This window comes from Phalacrocorax carbo, chromosome 5 (genome assembly GCF_963921805.1).
Source record: "Phalacrocorax carbo chromosome 5, bPhaCar2.1, whole genome shotgun sequence".
NCBI lineage: Eukaryota > Metazoa > Chordata > Aves > Suliformes > Phalacrocoracidae > Phalacrocorax > Phalacrocorax carbo.
Genome location: NC_087517.1, coordinates 66,577,425 through 66,594,426, shown reverse-complemented (window position 1 = coordinate 66,594,426; position 17,002 = coordinate 66,577,425). Strand labels below are relative to the sequence as shown.

At 40.4% G+C, this 17,002-nt stretch overlaps 1 protein-coding gene across 2 annotated transcripts in view; it reads left to right on the top strand.

Moving 5' to 3' along the window:
• Nucleotides 1–17,002, top strand: part of NELL1 (neural EGFL like 1) — a 304,980-nt gene that overhangs the window by 258,651 nt on the left and 29,327 nt on the right. The gene's annotated exons all lie outside the window — the stretch shown is intronic.

Below are 17,002 nucleotides of genomic sequence, written 5' to 3'. Positions count from 1 at the left end.
CCAATTTAGAAATTATTAAGCCCAAATGAGAGCCTATCTTGCAATATGTTCAGCTGACCTCATGAACAGTAGGAGGCGTGAATGCTGGCAATATGCTGAGTGAATTTTCTTGGTCCTAGTAACCTGCAGATTAGATGCCTAGTATTGTTGCATATGTTGCTTTAAAAATCTCACTAAGCACCAATGTCATAATTTTGCGTGGCAGTAGTTACAAACTGTGACTGACACTTCTATTAAAACCCTCTGTTTTTCAGGGTCTATTACATAGCCATAAAAATCACTTGACACTCAAGGTCTTTGCCTGAGAGCCCTTATTTCTTTCTTTAATACAGAAGTTCAACAGATATACTTTACTATTTTTTACCTCCGTAATAAAAGAAGAAAATATATTGAGTTTTGAGATATCACCTTCTCGTATCCCAACCACTGCTAAGTTTTAGCCAGAAGTTTTGATGGTTAGAACAGAGTAGCGGTTCTTCTTTCATAGGAGTGACCCCAGTGGCTGGTTATGCTTGAGGCTAGATTTACACTGAATTTTCTCTCTGGCTGGGTACCTGCTGTTGTAAGGCCAGCCCAGCTGACAGGTGATACCTCAACAGGGTTGACTTCCTTGCTGTGCAGAGAGCCAGTCTGTGGGTTCACTGGTCTCGGTGCATGCCTTATACTCCCCTCCCAGGAAGAGGACCCGGGGCCCCGTTGCCACCAGCCGCTGTGGAGATGTGCTGCTGGCTGTTGCCGCTGCGGGAGCCCCACCACAGGGCTGGTCCTCTCCACAGTGTCCCTGCTGAGAGGCAGCAGTGTTTCACAGCCGAGCGAGGTATCTGTTGCCTCTCTGAGATGGGAGAGAGGGGGAGGATTTCTGAATTCCTTTCTGGCACAGCTCAGAAGAAGCACATAATAGCCGAGAAGCAGTAAGAGGCATTTCCTAAACTTCCTCTCAGAAATGGCCATTCTCTTCAGACAGCCTAACACTGCTTGGCAAGGCATGTCATGGCTTAAATGCTTTGACTGGGAAATGAGATAAGAAAGGGCATAACTCAGGCTTAACGCTACCTTTACAGTATCCCTCCACTCCAAAAAAACCCCAAAACAGTTACCTTCTAGCGGTCAAGAAATGCGTGTGGTGGTGTGGGGGTGGATTTGTTATCTACCTTTCTCCACACTGTGCTTCTGTGTTGGCCAGGTTTGTGGTTTAAACTTTGCTCTTTTCAGTTCTGATTCTTCTCTGTCATTGCTACTTGTGTAAAAGAGCTTGTATTTCTTTCCACCCACAGTATCGCCTTGCTAGCAAAAGCCCAAAGTATATTTGGGAAGTCCTAAAAAATGTAAACTGAATATGCTGGTGTTACTTTAATTAAGATTCAGGTGCTCTCTAGGAGTTAACGGACACCCTTCTAGACAATAACAGAGCTGTTGGCTTCTTTGGTGAAAATGTCATGGTGACATCCTTCAGTATCTTGTAATGTAATTTAGGTATTCCATTTTATGTATGTATGGTTTGTGGCACTTGGCATCTAGCAGACTTAAAATTGTTATTTACCAAATAAAGAATGCAGATAACTGCCTTAAAATATGATCAAATACCTTGCTGCCTTTGAGGAAAAGAATTTGATTTTATTCTGACTTAAACTGGTTTTATGCTACTGCAACTTTTGTTGAGTTTGTTGCCACTATTGAATTATAGTGGAATAAATCTTCTTGGATTTTGTTTTAATCCTTCTATTGGTGTTTCTCTTTGACACTATGTGTAATATTTCATCTGTGAACCTGGCTGAACAGAAATGTCATCCTCTGCTCAGGGGGTGGTTAGATCCTGGTTCTAGGGAGCTGGCAAACTCCAGCTCTCTGAGGAAAAACTCTTTAATGGGAACATTCTTCTGCAAAATCCCAGACGCTTTGTCGTCTGTGAGATGCTATAGGAAAACCAAGGTAAAAAGCTGAAATAGAAAAGAAGCCTGCCAAGTTGGATTTGGCGGGCTAGTACCAAAAGGAAGTTGCTGAGTTCTTGCTCTCAGGGGAGGCTACAGGAGGAAGAGGACTAGGAGGGTTTTTAGAAATAGCAAACTGTGCTTGAGTTCATAGCAGAATGTATAAATATATCTCTTAATGGGCCAGAAAGAATTTTAAACATGGTATCTGGGACATTTTGCGGCTCCTTTTCTTTGATGCCAAGATCTGAATTCAGGAATCTGTGTTGCCTCTTATTCTTCCTCCCCAGTTAACTGCATTTAGCAGAACTCTGAAGTAACGGAAGCGGCGTAAGGAAATGAATATTTTCTTGCTCCCTGGTATTGAGTTCACTGAAATCAGTAACTGGCTAAGGAGAACTTAAGAGAATGATTTAGGGCCAAGTATGCCAGTCAAAAGACAAAATTAAACTAGGAAAATAATGATGGACGGGACTTAGGTCTTCTTGACCTGTTGCAGGATGAGCTGCACCTTCTTTTCATGCATCTATGTAATGTGTTACTGAAAATCTTCATGGCTGGAGACTGCACAGCTGCCCTAGATAGCCTGTTCATGTGCTTCTCTATCTTCACTGTTATTTTCTTAGTCTCTTAAATCTATTTCGTTATAATTTAAGGATACTACTTCAGTCCTCTTCAGAATTAAGTCCTATTTTCATATCTCCAATTTATATTCATCTGTGTATTATTTTATTTATCTTCTTTCCCCCCAGTATTTCCTTGAAGTCATGTTTTCTAGACCTCTCATTATTCTTATCATCTCCTCTGGGTCTTCAGTTGGTCCCTGTCTGCCATTAAGCTCATTGTCTGCTCTTTGGTGGACATACTACTGCAGCTAAGACCCTCTCAGAAGTGCTGAGCAGAAGGGAAGGATACATGGTATGTTTTTTTTCATTCCTTCCAAGATGATGGCTTTGACTTGATTTTTGGTATGGCGTGATGTTCAGGTTGTGATATGCTCCAGGTCGTGCTCTCCTGCGTCGTTCCCTTAGCAAGAGTGATCAGGGAAGAGGGGTTGAGCCGGCAGCAATGTTTAAGGTAGAACAGCCTGAGCGCAGTGACTCACCTCTATGTCATCTCTATTAATTTCCTGAAAATTGGACTGCATTATTTATGCATTTTCTGCTAAGTAAATCAGGACAGGTCTCGATGACATCGCTGCTTAGCAGTACTCTTAATGAGCCTTGCAAGATGACCATTTGCAACCCAAAGCCTTTAATTTCCATTTATTTTAATAGTCAGGAGGACCAATGTTTGGTTAAATGAACTGTTGAGGTCTTCCAGCAGCATTATCTTTATTCTCTCTGCACTTGTATAGAGCTTAATTAACAACACACCAAGATTTCATGTATGGCTATTCCAGGTGTAAAGGTCTGATGTATTTTGTATCTGTTTGTAAGCCTATGAGCAGCATTGAAAACCCTGTAAATGTTTCCCATTTGAAATGTGAAATGGCTTTTACAAACCCTTGAAAACATTAAAATAATGCTAAAAAAATAAATGAAGCATTATTTGACCTGAAGCATGATTGTTTCACTTTCCAGTGTTGCAAGCAAGTAAAAAGCCTAGTTATTTTGACCCACTCTACTTAAAATGTTAATTATGTAATATAAAGTTTCGAGATCTTCTGCCATTGCTAATCTCAATCTTCATTTCTCTTCTTAATTGCACATTTGAACAAGAAATCGTAATGTTTTTAAATTAGCTCTTACAATCTATTGGGCCGTATGTGAAGGAGAAGATAGTTACTTGCTAGCTGCGTGGTTTATGTATAGATAGAGCTGGGTGATTCCCAGGAACATTTTAGGAGGAGTTGCAAACGTAACAAACATTTTTGAAAATTATATATTGAAAAATCAATAGCTTCTCTTCCCCTAGTCCTTCTTGTCTTTCCCTGTCTCAAAGAAACCCACGTTTTGCATTCAAAGTGCCGTAGGACTTGCCTCGGAATAAACAAGTATTCTTAGGTTGTGATGGCTGGTTCCTGATAGCTAACAGAAAAAAATTATAAGGGAACTTGGGCAGGTTCTGTTTACACAGGGAAGGGAAAGTGGATCACAGAGTTTACTCTGTAGTATCCCGTATTACGAAGAAAAAACAGTACCGTCTTCTTTAGAATTTTATCATATATTAACAATTATTAACAAAATAAAAAAGTCCTTAGCATTTGATACAGCACAAGGGGCTTTCAGAATGACCTAACTTAGTTCCCGCTTACCATGGGTGACTGTGTCACAGAATGCTCTCCTTGGATTTGTCAGACCTGTCCGAAAATCAGCTGTTTCTGTAAAGAGAAGTATCTTGCTGCTCAGCCTGCAAAGATATTCCAGACGCTGCAGATCCCGTGGCTAGGAACCTTCCACTGATTTCCAGCCTAGACTTATCCCTGACAGTTAATACTCACTTGCATTGGTGTTCTGCCACTTGTCATTCTTTGTCTTAAATGAAAAATTATCATCTTATTATTTGCCCTTAATGAGCTTACACAAAGGAATACTATCTCCTTCTGGCTTTGAATTTGCTGGGTGAAATAAGCGAGGAACACTACATTTTCTAAAATAGATTATTAATTCACCTGTATGTCCTAGTGGCTCTGTTTGTTGGTTTTGTTTGAAAAAAATTGCATTGAGATAAGGTGTCATTATGCCGTGTTTTATGGCATTAATACATGTGTGTTTCTGTTAGAAATGCTTCTGTTGATAAATTCTAGATAGCTTTTGCTTTTTTCAACAAAGGTAAGCCTCCTTATCCCTATGATCTTCTGATTGATTAATATGGTCTTTATCCTCCCCAGTCATTTCTCACTGATAATTTCCCATCGTTTAGCAGAAATGCTTATTACTAGGCTCTCAAGCAGAATCACAAAGTGCTTTATATCATTACTTTTCATTCCATTGCTATTAGGCAAGTCCTCGTGGCCTTTCCCTTCTTTCAGAATGAAATTCCGGTATTCCCTCGCACTGGCAGTGCTTTCCAAAGTTGTACCAGTCATACTGACCAAAGTCGTGCCCCTTTTTTTGTGTCTCTGCTGAATATGAGATAAGCTCCAAGGCAAATGTTTGAAGAAATTAGCTTCTCCAGTTCTCTTTTTATTTATCAGTAGACTTCCAGGAACTTTAAGGATACAGTTATTTCATTTTTATTGGTGAGTACACTAAGGTGGCTTAGTTGTGAAAATCTAGATCTCCAAGGCAATGTAGTGACTTGTGAAGAGGCTGTGACAAAGTTAGATGTCCTACTGTGCAGTCCTTCATTAAATTCTGTAATTAGATGCCTATGACCGCTCCTATTTTGCAGGTAAAATGTCCTAGGGGCTGTTAGTATGTATGTATCTGATTCATCTGTCTTCTCAGGGTTGCCCAGTCCTGCGCTTACTTCATGCCAAAGCCATTAAAACCCGAAAATAAGCTTTATTGAGACCCAACGCACTAACCCAGAGAGCTCCAGGAATATGGCCCTGGGGTTGGGTTCTTGGCAAAACACACCCTTGACCCAACAGTGGCTGCTGCTTTTGGTCAGAGACGTTTGGCAGAGCATTTCTGTTTGTGGGCGTACATGGCTTGCGCAGTGGCTTAATGCTATTATTAACATCAAATTTTTAATCTGGGGTGACTCCCTATGCTTGATATGCTGCACATCGCGCCCTCCTCCCAGGGAAGTGTCTGCAGGAGGGTCCCTTGTAAGGCCTCCTGGTGGTGGTGTTCCACACTGCAGAAACCAATAAAGACTGATTTGCCCAGGGTAGTGAACATGGACATAGTTTCCTAGGAGAGTGGTTAGGTGACTCTGCTGGCCTCCAGTAGCAATAACTGCTTACACGTCCGTGTTCCCCTCTCTGTTCATCTCTCCCTGTGTCTCATGCGCTGCCTGAGGATTGAGAACGATGCTCCTACTTGCACTCTGGCTCTGCCTCTCCCCATCCCCAAATAGTCTTTGGGGATACAAATGCAAATAAAGATGCCCATGATTACCCGGTAGATCAATGGCACAGCCAGCGGTAAGACTTGACCACTGCAATGCTTTCCTGTTTGCTCTTTTTGTATTTAAAGTTGGCAGAGTCCCAGTGGGCTGGGGGAGGAGTGCAAGGATGTTCCTTGTTATTTTGAAGCATCCTCCTTTCTTTGTAGATGGATTAGCCTGCTGCTGTTAGAGCTGAAGGAGTGAGGCACGGAGCAGTCTTTAAACAAGGTTTCACGATTAGGCTCATTTCAGAGCAGAAATTTCTTCTTTATTAGAAGTACTAATACATGGAAATATATCTTTATAATGATAGGCTATTTGGGGATGATCTGAACTCTTACCATAATTTCACACCTGCTTTCTGTAACTTCACCATTTGTTCTCATTTCCCTCTGTTTTCTTTCTCTGGCCACCTTGCTTCCGTCTCTTTGCTTGCCAAAAGATTAACGGGCCAAAGTGCTGCACCCTAAAGTTCTTTCATTATTCATAGAAAGTGTCACATAGTTTAATTATAATGCAAATAGAAAATTATTTATATCTAGAAAAGACATTTCATTTAGTATGAAATAGCAGGAATGAAAATTACTCTATTTTCTGTTTATGAAATTGTGCGTTCTTTGCTGGACTGCAAATTTTCTTCAGGCTGCTTAATATAGCTTAAAGTTCTATATTAAATATGAAGCGGGATCCAAGCTATCACATTTACGAAGTGTTGCTGCATGCAGGGCTGTAATTTAGTGTCTGCTGTCAGAAAATAAATTTGTAGACTGTAGATCTTATTCCTGACTAGGCCACTAACTTAAGTGACTGGAGGTGCTTCCCTCATTTCTTCAGGCTCATTTTTCTCTGTCTGTGGAACATATATCATGACAAGTACCTATAACGTTTTGGGTGAATGGCAACTCAAGTTGTTGATGCAACTAAGTTGTTAAAATGTGCTTTTTGAAGAAATGTTAATGTGTTAAAAACTTAAGTTTTGATATTTGAAGTATTTTGTCCTGTGAATCTAAAAATATTTTTGGAAACTCTTTGGGAGTGGGAATATTAAAATTTCATTCTTGGTATTGCTGTTTGTATATTAGATCTTGTTTTTCTTGTTGGCTTTTCATGGCTTGCCAGTGATCCTGGTGCATATATCAATGTTAAGCCGTTTAATTGTAGTACAAATTGCAGAAGCAGTAGCAAGTAGCAACTGCCCAAATTCTCTTAAAAAACTGAAAATAATTAAAATACTGTATGTCAGCACTAGGACTGCACACTGTGGTATAAAGTATTATAAACCAAGAAAAATATGGGAGTTTTATAGCCTCATAAAATGAAATTTCAAATGGCTTTTCAAGAGACAATGATGAAATATACGATTTATTGAAGTTTTTTTTGGATGTAAGATAAAACAGCATTTGAGAATACTAAAGAATATGGATCAGATATTTTCTGATACTCTTCAGGTATATTTTCAATAAGTTATTGAAACAGACAACTGTTCTGCTGTCCTCTTGCTAATGCGTGACAGGAAATTGTCCCTAATTATCAATGTAGTAATTGGTAGGCAATTATAAATCAATGAAGACCACAAGCTTTAGAGATAAGCTTGTAGTGGCAGAGAAAAAGACAAAATAATAACATTATGCTGTTCAAGAGACAGAATTTTATGATCTATAGAGCTGAAGGGGACTTAAAATCAAAAGAAAAATATATGGCATGCTCATGCTAAAAAGAGTAGTGTAGACAAATAAGAAGGTGGTGAATAATAAGAAGGGTAATTAATGTGAATTTGAGCAATCTGACTGGTTAATTGCACATGAAAGTCTTTTCAGTTTTCTTGGAAACGACAAAAACTGTTTCAACTTAAAAGGAGCGACTGGCAGCATGATCCGTGTTTCTCAGCAGTTTCAGAGCTGCATCCTCTGTAGAGCTAAACCGATAATGCGCCCTCCTCTCCCTCACTTGGAGTCATTGTATTGCAACTATAGTGCAGTAGTAAAAAATCAGGAGCATTATTATAACGTTAGATTTACTTTTAATTAAATTTTCAGGAGTGTTAAGGTGCTGCCTGAAATTGACTTCCTAATATTTTGCACACAGACACGCACAAAAAAGAGATTGCAGAGGTGTTTGACGGCACATGTTTGGTAATTGTTCTCCCCAGAGGTGTGAGGCTGACTCACGTTCAGGTGAATGTTTCGATTTCCATTTCTCCATCCCACTGTAGCTGAATATGTGCGCTGTCCCTGAGTGCTGATGGGAAGACTAATTGCCTCCCGGAGCTGGGAAGGGCTGGGAAGAAGTGCGGCGCTCCGAGGGGGATGTTGTTCTCTTCCCTTATGGATGCAGGAGCTGCTCTCTGTGCTGGGGAGTAGGTGCAGGTCTCTGCTATCCAATGAGGCAGTTGGGGATCCACTTTTTTTTTAGTAAGCTTTTGCAAGTATGTATTTTGGAACAGATCAGATATGATTAGATGGTAACCTGCGGAGACGCTATTTACCGGGGTAGAAGATAGTACTGTGGAGCTGTTCTGATGGACAGATCTGCGGAGAGGGTCCAGGCCAAGTCTTTATACGCCACTTCTTGCCTTCACTGATGTTTGGCTCAGGATGTGCATGTCCCTTGACTCTAACTTAATCAGAGGCTACCTCAGTGATGTTCTTTAGCCCTGTCTCTTTGCTCCCTTGCACAGCATTCTGTTTGGGTGCACCGAATACCCTTCCACAGGAAATGCCTGCTTTTCAAAGGTTGTGTTAGTGTTCATTTCCATCTTGCTTAGTAACATGTCGGTAACAGCAGTGTAATGATATGGGTTCCTTCCAGTGACATATTAGAATGTGAAATTACAGTTTGGGTAATCTATTTCTAAAATATTATGGGTACCTACTAAGTAATGACTAAAGTGCTTTACACGCACACGTACGCACAGGCACGTACATCAAAGCATTTCTTAGTGGTGTCGCAGTGAAACAGTTTGACACTTCAGTTTCAGTACGACACAGCCAGGAGACGCTTTGATCTATGTGCCGCACTGTTCCTTTGCAACAAACAGGACACGCTTTGATGTAATAAAAAAAAACAAAGACATTTCATTCAGAACTAAGTTTTCCATCCTGGCTTTTTCTTTTTAATTTATTTTTTATTACATGAAATATTTGGAAGATGCTGCTCCATCTATCGTATCGCGTCTCCTTCCCAAAAGTGCAGTCTCTGAAGCTCAAGCGTGGCCCTGTATATCTGCCCCAGGATGGGAACTTGCATCAGGGGACACAGAACCTTGACAGCTGTTACGCTAAGGTGAAAGCACAGCAGATACGAGATGGGAAGCTGACCTTTCTTTCCACCACGGTGTGGTCTACAGTACTGACGTAACCAGGGTTGGAGTCTTGAAAAATTCCTCTCTGGAAAATTACGCTTCACAAAGTAAACCTAATGTGTGTGGTCAAGGACACTTTTTCTTTGTCCTTGCCTGCATAACTATATGCCATAAAATAGCTGCTGTAGATAGCTCCAGGGCTGGCAGTGATTGGTAAGGGGATTTCTTTGTATACTGTCTACTATTTCTAATGGCCTTTAATGGAGGAGGCAATTTTTTTGGGGAAGATTTTTGAATTAAGAGTCACAGTTAACCTGAAAAATAAATACATAAATATTCATTTCTTCCCAGGAAGCCTAATTCTTACTTCATGTCTTTAGTATAATTCTAACTACTTAAAAAGACTAAAAGCAATACAAATGAAGGTAAAAATCTAAATTTTTATGAAAAAGGTTATAAAATATGAAAGCTATTAAAGCAGTCCAGAAGATTCTAGTCCCACCTCGGAAACGGAGAAATGTTCTATGAGTGCTAATGCCAAAAACTCTCTGTTGCAGAGGTCTTTCAAAAAGAAGAACTTGAACGAAGGATGGATGATCCCTGGCATGTGCAAGAAGGCACAGAGCTTATTTATGCGTTTGCCAGCAGAACATGTGTGGGTTGTTTGGCTTTGAAAGGGTAGGAATACTTTTCTGGAATAGTCTGAGCAACCAGAAAACACCCAACCCCTAGGACAAAGCCTCAAAGCATGTCCAACAAAAAAGAGGCTGTTGTGTTTCTTGGTATATCGAATACTTCCTTGTGCTAAGATTGGCAGCCTTTAAAACTTTTCTTTATAGTGTCCCCTGAACTTTTTATTATATACTGGGAAAAAAACGTTAAAAAAAAAAGGGGAAAGAAAACAGGAAGGTATAAAAATGGATAAAAGAACAATAAAAAGCAGGCAAGGGCTTATTGTAAAATATATCTCCCTTAAAACACTGTTAGAAGCACTGTTTTAATGTCTTTCAAACTGCTTCCTCCATGCAGTGTCCCCCACTGGACCATTAAAGAGACCAAACCAGCCCCAGTAGCTTGCTTGCCTCATGCCAGCCAAACAACACTGCCCTGAAGATGATCTCTTCTAATTCATCTTCAGCTTGCTGAGCAAATGACCTCACACCGGTCCTGCGGAGCCCTTCCTCATAGCTGATGCGGTCTGTTATGGTTATTATTGCTGCTAGTGCAGAAGTGCGTCAGCTGACCGCGTGGTGTCTCCGGAGGCCAGTGTCCACAGGGCAACAAGTAGAGGGAAAAGTAAAGGAAGCATGAAACAGGCCTTTAAAATACCTGTGGTGGCCAGGGAGAAGACAGCTGCCTGGAGAAAATCAATCAGAGGGAGACAGCCCACTCTGCGGGCAACTGTAGCAGACAAAAAAGGAGGAATTTCTCAGGCCGGGGCTGTATTAACGGGGGCAGGAGCACAGCCAGGAGACTGAGGGCGGTGATGATCCATCCCTTTTTACTCAGTATTCATGAGGCCACATCTGGAATCCTGTGTCCTGTTTTGCCACCCTACCCCCTCACCCCCGAAAGAAAACCAAGGAAAACATGAAAAACCTGCAGCTTGATGAGCAGAAAGCCATGAGGATGATCAGCGCTGGAGCACTTACCCTTTGCAGGGAGGCTGAGGAATGGGGCTTGTTCAGCTTGGAGAAGACACAGCTTCATGCATGCCTTTACAGCAGCTCCCCAGCACCTATGGGATGTTACCGAGACGATGAAGCCAGGCTTTTTACAGGGGTGCAGAGAGGGGAGATGAAAGACAACTGACAAATTGGAACAAGAGAGGTTCCAACTTCTTTCCCATGGGGAAAAAGTCCAGGGAGGCTGTTCAATTTCTGTCCTTGGAGGTTTCCAAGAGCTGCCTGGATGCAGCTCTGAGCAGCCTGGTCTGCTCTCATGGTGGGCCCAGCTGGGTGCAGCAGCTTGGACCAGAGGCCTCCTGATGTCCAAGCCAGCCTGAATTAGTTTGAGATTCTGATGCATAACTTAGATTTACAAACCCCTTCAGCACAGTTGCCACTGATTCCTTTTCATGTAGATGCATATATTGCCAAGTGAAATAGAACTTGTCTTACCCTGTTTTAATGGGAGAGATTATGGCTGTCTGCCTCTGAGGTAGTGAGCTGAACTTGTTATAGTCAGTGGAGACAAACAGGTATTTCTAATGCATGATGCAGCTTCTCCTGAGGAGGCATCTGAGGTAGATGTTAGATGAATCATAGCCTAAAAGCACCCAACTCTCCAGATAACTGTCTGTAATACACAGACATTCTAGACATCTGAAGCTAGGTGAGGTGGATCTCCTTCTATAATATTTTTGCTTGAAGGGGTTTCGATGTCTTTTGTGGGAATCAAGACTGTTGTGGGAAAAGGGGATACAATTAGGCCCCTACAGCTTGTTTCAGTTGTACAAGATGAGCAACAGGTGATTGTCACCTGTTGGACACGCAAACCTGTAGAAATTATTTTAAAAATGAGGAAAAGATTTTCTTCTGCTGTAAACGAAGGACAGCAGGGTAATGTCATTTTGCTCTTGGTTTGTTTGGGTTTGGTGTTTTGTTGGTTGGTGGTTTGTTGTTTTTTCCCCCAAAGGCAAACCATTTGGTATCTGACTGCTAGCCAAAGGCACTGTAATAAAATAGCTAATTCTCAGTTTAATGTTCACCTTCCTGTAGAAAGGAAATGTCATTAAAAGGTAGGTAGTAGTGTACTATGTATGCAGGTGCGTCATTGTAAGGTGAAAAATAAAGTAACTGAAGAAGAAGAAAGAACTGTGAAATTGGTTAATTAGACTCCTATGAGCTCCTTCTGAAATTCTCTTGCAACACAGGACAGACAGTAGTGCCGTCCCAGGTGCGGGTGTGATTCTGCCCTTACTCTGAACGCGTTCCCCTCGGGCACTGCATCCCTCACCTGTTGGTTGCTCTGCCCAACCAACATTTTGTTTGGCACAGGTAAGGCTGCCAGTCTCTGTGAACTGACAGCTGGTAACTCAGCCCTTTTATTTCCAATTCTGTAGGTTAAAACCTGAGGTGGGCTAATGAAATATGCAGAGCCTTTGCTAAAGTAAAGAACTTCACAAAAATACATTTAAATATGTTTGCTAAGTAGCACTGGTTCTTCCCTAGCTCCCCTTTAGAGAGGCAGAGCTGGCTGAAGTGGAAGAGGACTGTAAATATTCTCTTATTGTTCCAGTTCCTTCTTGTCTGCTAGTGGCTTTCCCCTTTCCCCTTTCTTGGTACGTGTTTATCAGTCCAGCAGGATGATTCTGCAGAAGCTTCTCGTTAAAATACAGGTGTACGTTATTGGTTTAAACCAAATAAAGACAACATCGTAATGGTAGTAACTTTTCACCAGTGGTTGAAGTGACCATATTGGGTCAGATTATAATTTAGGTGCACATTTGGACGCATTTCTGAAACAGCTGTATGCAGGCTGTGGTGTGGTTTGAACTAAAATTATTTTGATGACTGGAAATCCGTGAGGCAGAGACCAAATTTTCAGTTACTGAAAAAGGAAGTAGTTTTACCAAGAAAATGTCCCTAGGAGCATAATAAATGACCTCCTCTTAAGAAAAAAAAAAAAAGATATTTTGACTTGAGGTTAAAGAAAATGAGATTTGCATCTGAAAGACTGGCGAATTTTGGGGTGTTATGTGACTGAAAGATAAGTAATGAAGGCATCCCTTTTACTGTATTTTGATAAATTGGAAGGTAGTTTGTAGGATTCCTCAGTTGGCGTAGGTTAAGAACCAAATGAAGTACACATCTTGCAATTTGCCTTTTCTCTGCTCTATTTCATAATCAATATATCTGTGAAAACCTTGTTTTGGAAAGCCAGATATTTTATATTTTGGTGCTCCCAGGTTCCCTGACAATGGCATGCTGCATGCTTTACTAGTGTTTAGTGTTCATCTGTTTTAGACCAACCATTGGCCTAAGTCACTGTCAGGCAGTAAGCATTATTTTGTTTACTGACTCTCCAGGAATTTAGATCTTAGACTGAGACAAATTAGGTGCTTTCACATGGCTCTGAGAATAATTTCCACTGCCTGTTGCCATTTGTCAGCTTAGATCACATTTCCTATGGAAAAGCTTCCCCTACAAGCCTTTTCTTGCTCATATCCTCTGGTGTTCATGGCTACACCACCACTGCTGTTGTCCTTATTTATGACATGAGTTACAGTCATTGTATGTCTGGGGCAGCTCACCTCATCCAGCCTTTGATCTGCATTTAGTGTGCATGATGGAGACCGTAGTCTTCCTCCTAGATGGATAAGTACATATAGGGCAGGTTTTTTTCAGAGGAGCTCACTCTTTTGGATTCTTGATGTTCTGGTGTCCTGTGAGCCATAGATCAAACTCATTTCACTGGTAATGAAGGTCTGAAAAGAGTCTCAGCATACACATATGTATGTAAAAAAACTCTTTGTAAAGTGATAACATTTTGTTCACTCATACTATCTGAAGTATGTACTGAAGAGCTACTAAAGGTTTCTGTAGCATCAAACAATTTTGCTTCCAAATAAACAGGAATGCAGAAAAATTTTTCAAGGTCGAACACAGGGGCAATAGTAGCACCAGTGTTAAACCTCAGGTAGCTGTTGCTTCTAATCTTTGATTTACTCATCTAGCTAGCGTGATTGAGTCTTTGGAACCACCCAGAAACCCCAAGTGCTAATACTTAGATCATGTCACTGTTTGAGAATCAACAAGGTTCAAAATGATCCTTTTAGCGTAATAAAATCTAGTTTTATGTTCCAGCTTTTGCAGGTATGTTTTTGCAGAACAGTTGTATGGGTCAGTGCATTGTAAGAGGGTAAATTACATTGTGGTATTCAAATAATAAAATCAACCAGTATGAGAAATTCCTAACTTTGGCGGTGCTATTGAAAAGCAATTACATTCACCTTACGTATAATAAAACTTAGTTCATTCAATGAAATGGGGGGCACAAAACCAATCTGGATAAACATGGGGCTTTTAAATGGGTTGGAAGTCTTGTTCATACAATAAGCAGTGCTGACTGTATCTTCATCCTGAATAATCAAACCGCTTTCAGATAATCAAATAAACAAAGGGGTTTTTTACTTTTTACTTTTCTACAAACTATTGTAATATTACATAATGCTTAGGAAGTATTTTGAGATCACAGGATGAAAGAAGGTATAGAAGTGCAATGTATTTATTATTATTATTATTGTTATTAACATTTGATGAGTCCCCTGGCTTTTCTTTCAGCGTTTTCTACTTATTTCAGTTGCGCGTTTTTAATTGCTTAGTGAAATGATGTAGTCATATCTCAGTGTTGGTTTAATTGGAATTATTGATGTCTGAAGCAGCACCCAGGCTGGGAAAAGTGGGGTCTGATCAAAGTCTGCAACTAATGGTTTGGTGAAGTTAAAAATTCAGACTGTAATTAAAAAATGAAAGAGAGAGTGTGTGCTTTCAAAGCACACATTTTATGCTAAGGAAACAGTCACTTCTTATTTATTTGGAAATACTCATTATAATACTTAAAAAGAAGGATAACAGTAATGACTGAAGTTTTTAATCCTGAATATTTGTTGATTTTTTTCACCTGGAAGATTTTACTGGATGCAACACTATGCTTTCCTATCTGCTAGTATACTTTATTCTCTTTAGTTATATTTAGAACTGCATGTAAAATGGGAAGTTAATTTTAAGATGGGTTTCAAGATTTTTTTTCTTTTTTTTTTTTTTACATGGGAAACCAAGAATTTTGAATTTTCCATGGGGGAATTTTTTTAGCTTGATAGAAAGTGCATATAAATGTTTGCAATTTTTAAAAGTGTTATAACATATAGAACAAATAAGTTTAACATTAGAATGAATTCTGATTCGAGTTGATGAAAAAACCAGAAGATATTAAGCAGTCAGTATTATCTTTTGAAAGTCTGTATCTCAGCTCATTGACTACTGAGGATGCACGGGACAGTCGTTGAGCATCTCTAGTCAGGTGGGATGAATCCTCGCCTTCCTTCTGAATGCGTCTGTGAGATGTTTGCACTCTTGTGTTTGTTCAGCAAAATTTTTGCAACATGTGGACTCTGATTATTTAGCACAAAGAAATACAGTGCTGCCCAAGTTCATTGGGAAAGCGTACTTTCTTCACGTTTCTCAAAGTTACTGGGTTGTGCGTGAGAAATCACAACAGCAAACTGCTTTTTATGACACATGGTGCACATGGTGTGATGGAGTTTGGAACATGGGTAAATTTAACTGCACTGGGGGGCAGGGAACAGATGGAAGGTGGTGGGATTGGAGAAAGTTCAAGCAGAGCAAAATAGAGCATGATTTTTACTTGTGTTAGGAACAAAAAGAGATAGGCTAGGCAATGCAAGAGTCTTGATTTCTCTTCTTAAACAACCCTGCCGGTCTTTTGGTATTTGATATCTTTTGTGTAGGGTCTTTTTGTGTACCCTTCTTGTTCCAAGGTGGATGGGGATCTTCCATTGAATGGGAGCAGTTGCAATCGGGTGCGCTGTGTGGAAGACCCACCACAAATTTCATCCTTTTTATGAAACTGCGTTTATACAGTCTCCCAAAGTACGCATTTTTATCATTTACACTGTATTGATCAGCACTTCCTGAACCATTTTCTTCCTTAATTAAGGATGCAGAGAGCTTTACATTATTCCACTTACGATTGCAAGAGCTCTTTTTACACTGCTTGTTTGGGGATTTGCTTCCTTGGGAGAGTTTATTACTGTATGAATGAAAATGCTTTTCTGAAGCTGCTAATCATTTCGAGATTTAAAAAAACTAATTGAGAATATTTCCCATTATTATTAAACTCTCAGGGGTGCTATAGGGCGTGCACACTATTTCTATAATCTAAACCTGCAATTTGGCTTTGTTTCATGTACCCTTTGGCACAGTGGTATACATGAGAATTTTAAGGAGAACGGCCAACACTCCCCCACCCCAGCCACCGTGAAGAAAATGTGCTTTTCATCATTTTCTCAACAGCTGCTGCCTCCTGTTAGCAGTGAAATTGTTTTGACAAGTGTTATTTTGTCTGAACCATTCGATTATGGAAGGGCTCAAACTAATCAAAAGAACTTCCTAACATTGTGGACTATTGGGCTGCAATATAATCTTCCCAACGAAGTGGAGGAGGACTCATCATGTGAGTAATTTTAAAATTGGTTGAGGCAAATCACCGAAGAATGTATGGTAGGGAGCTTTTATTCTCTGTCACAGGATGTGCTAGATAAGATAATAGGCTATTTCTATGACTTTTTGATATTGAACTTTAGCATTTCAAGTGCTAGACAGAGTGAAATATTGGTTATGCATTGTACCTAAAGACTGTGCATGGAGTAGTCTGCTAGCATTGGATAATAATGCTAAGGCTCATCAATGAAGCTTTTATGCATAGAGCCAGTGTCATTTGAATGATTCTTTTTGTGCAGTGCACTGCATTGCAGACAATTGGTACGTTGGGTAGCAAATGCTGCTTGTCAGCGTCCTGTTTTATAAGAAGTTCCATTCACCTTTTGTAGCTCCGATGAACCAATTTGTAGCCTGCATCCCATTTACTTCAGCAGTTTTCTTAGGAGTGAGCCTTCCTTCTGAGGCAGAATCACAGAATGACAGAGTGGTTGAGGTTGGAAGGGACCTCTGGGCATCATCGTGTCCAACCCTGCCACTCAAGAAAGGCCATCTAGCGCCAGGTGCCCAGGACCGTGGCCAGACAGCTTTTG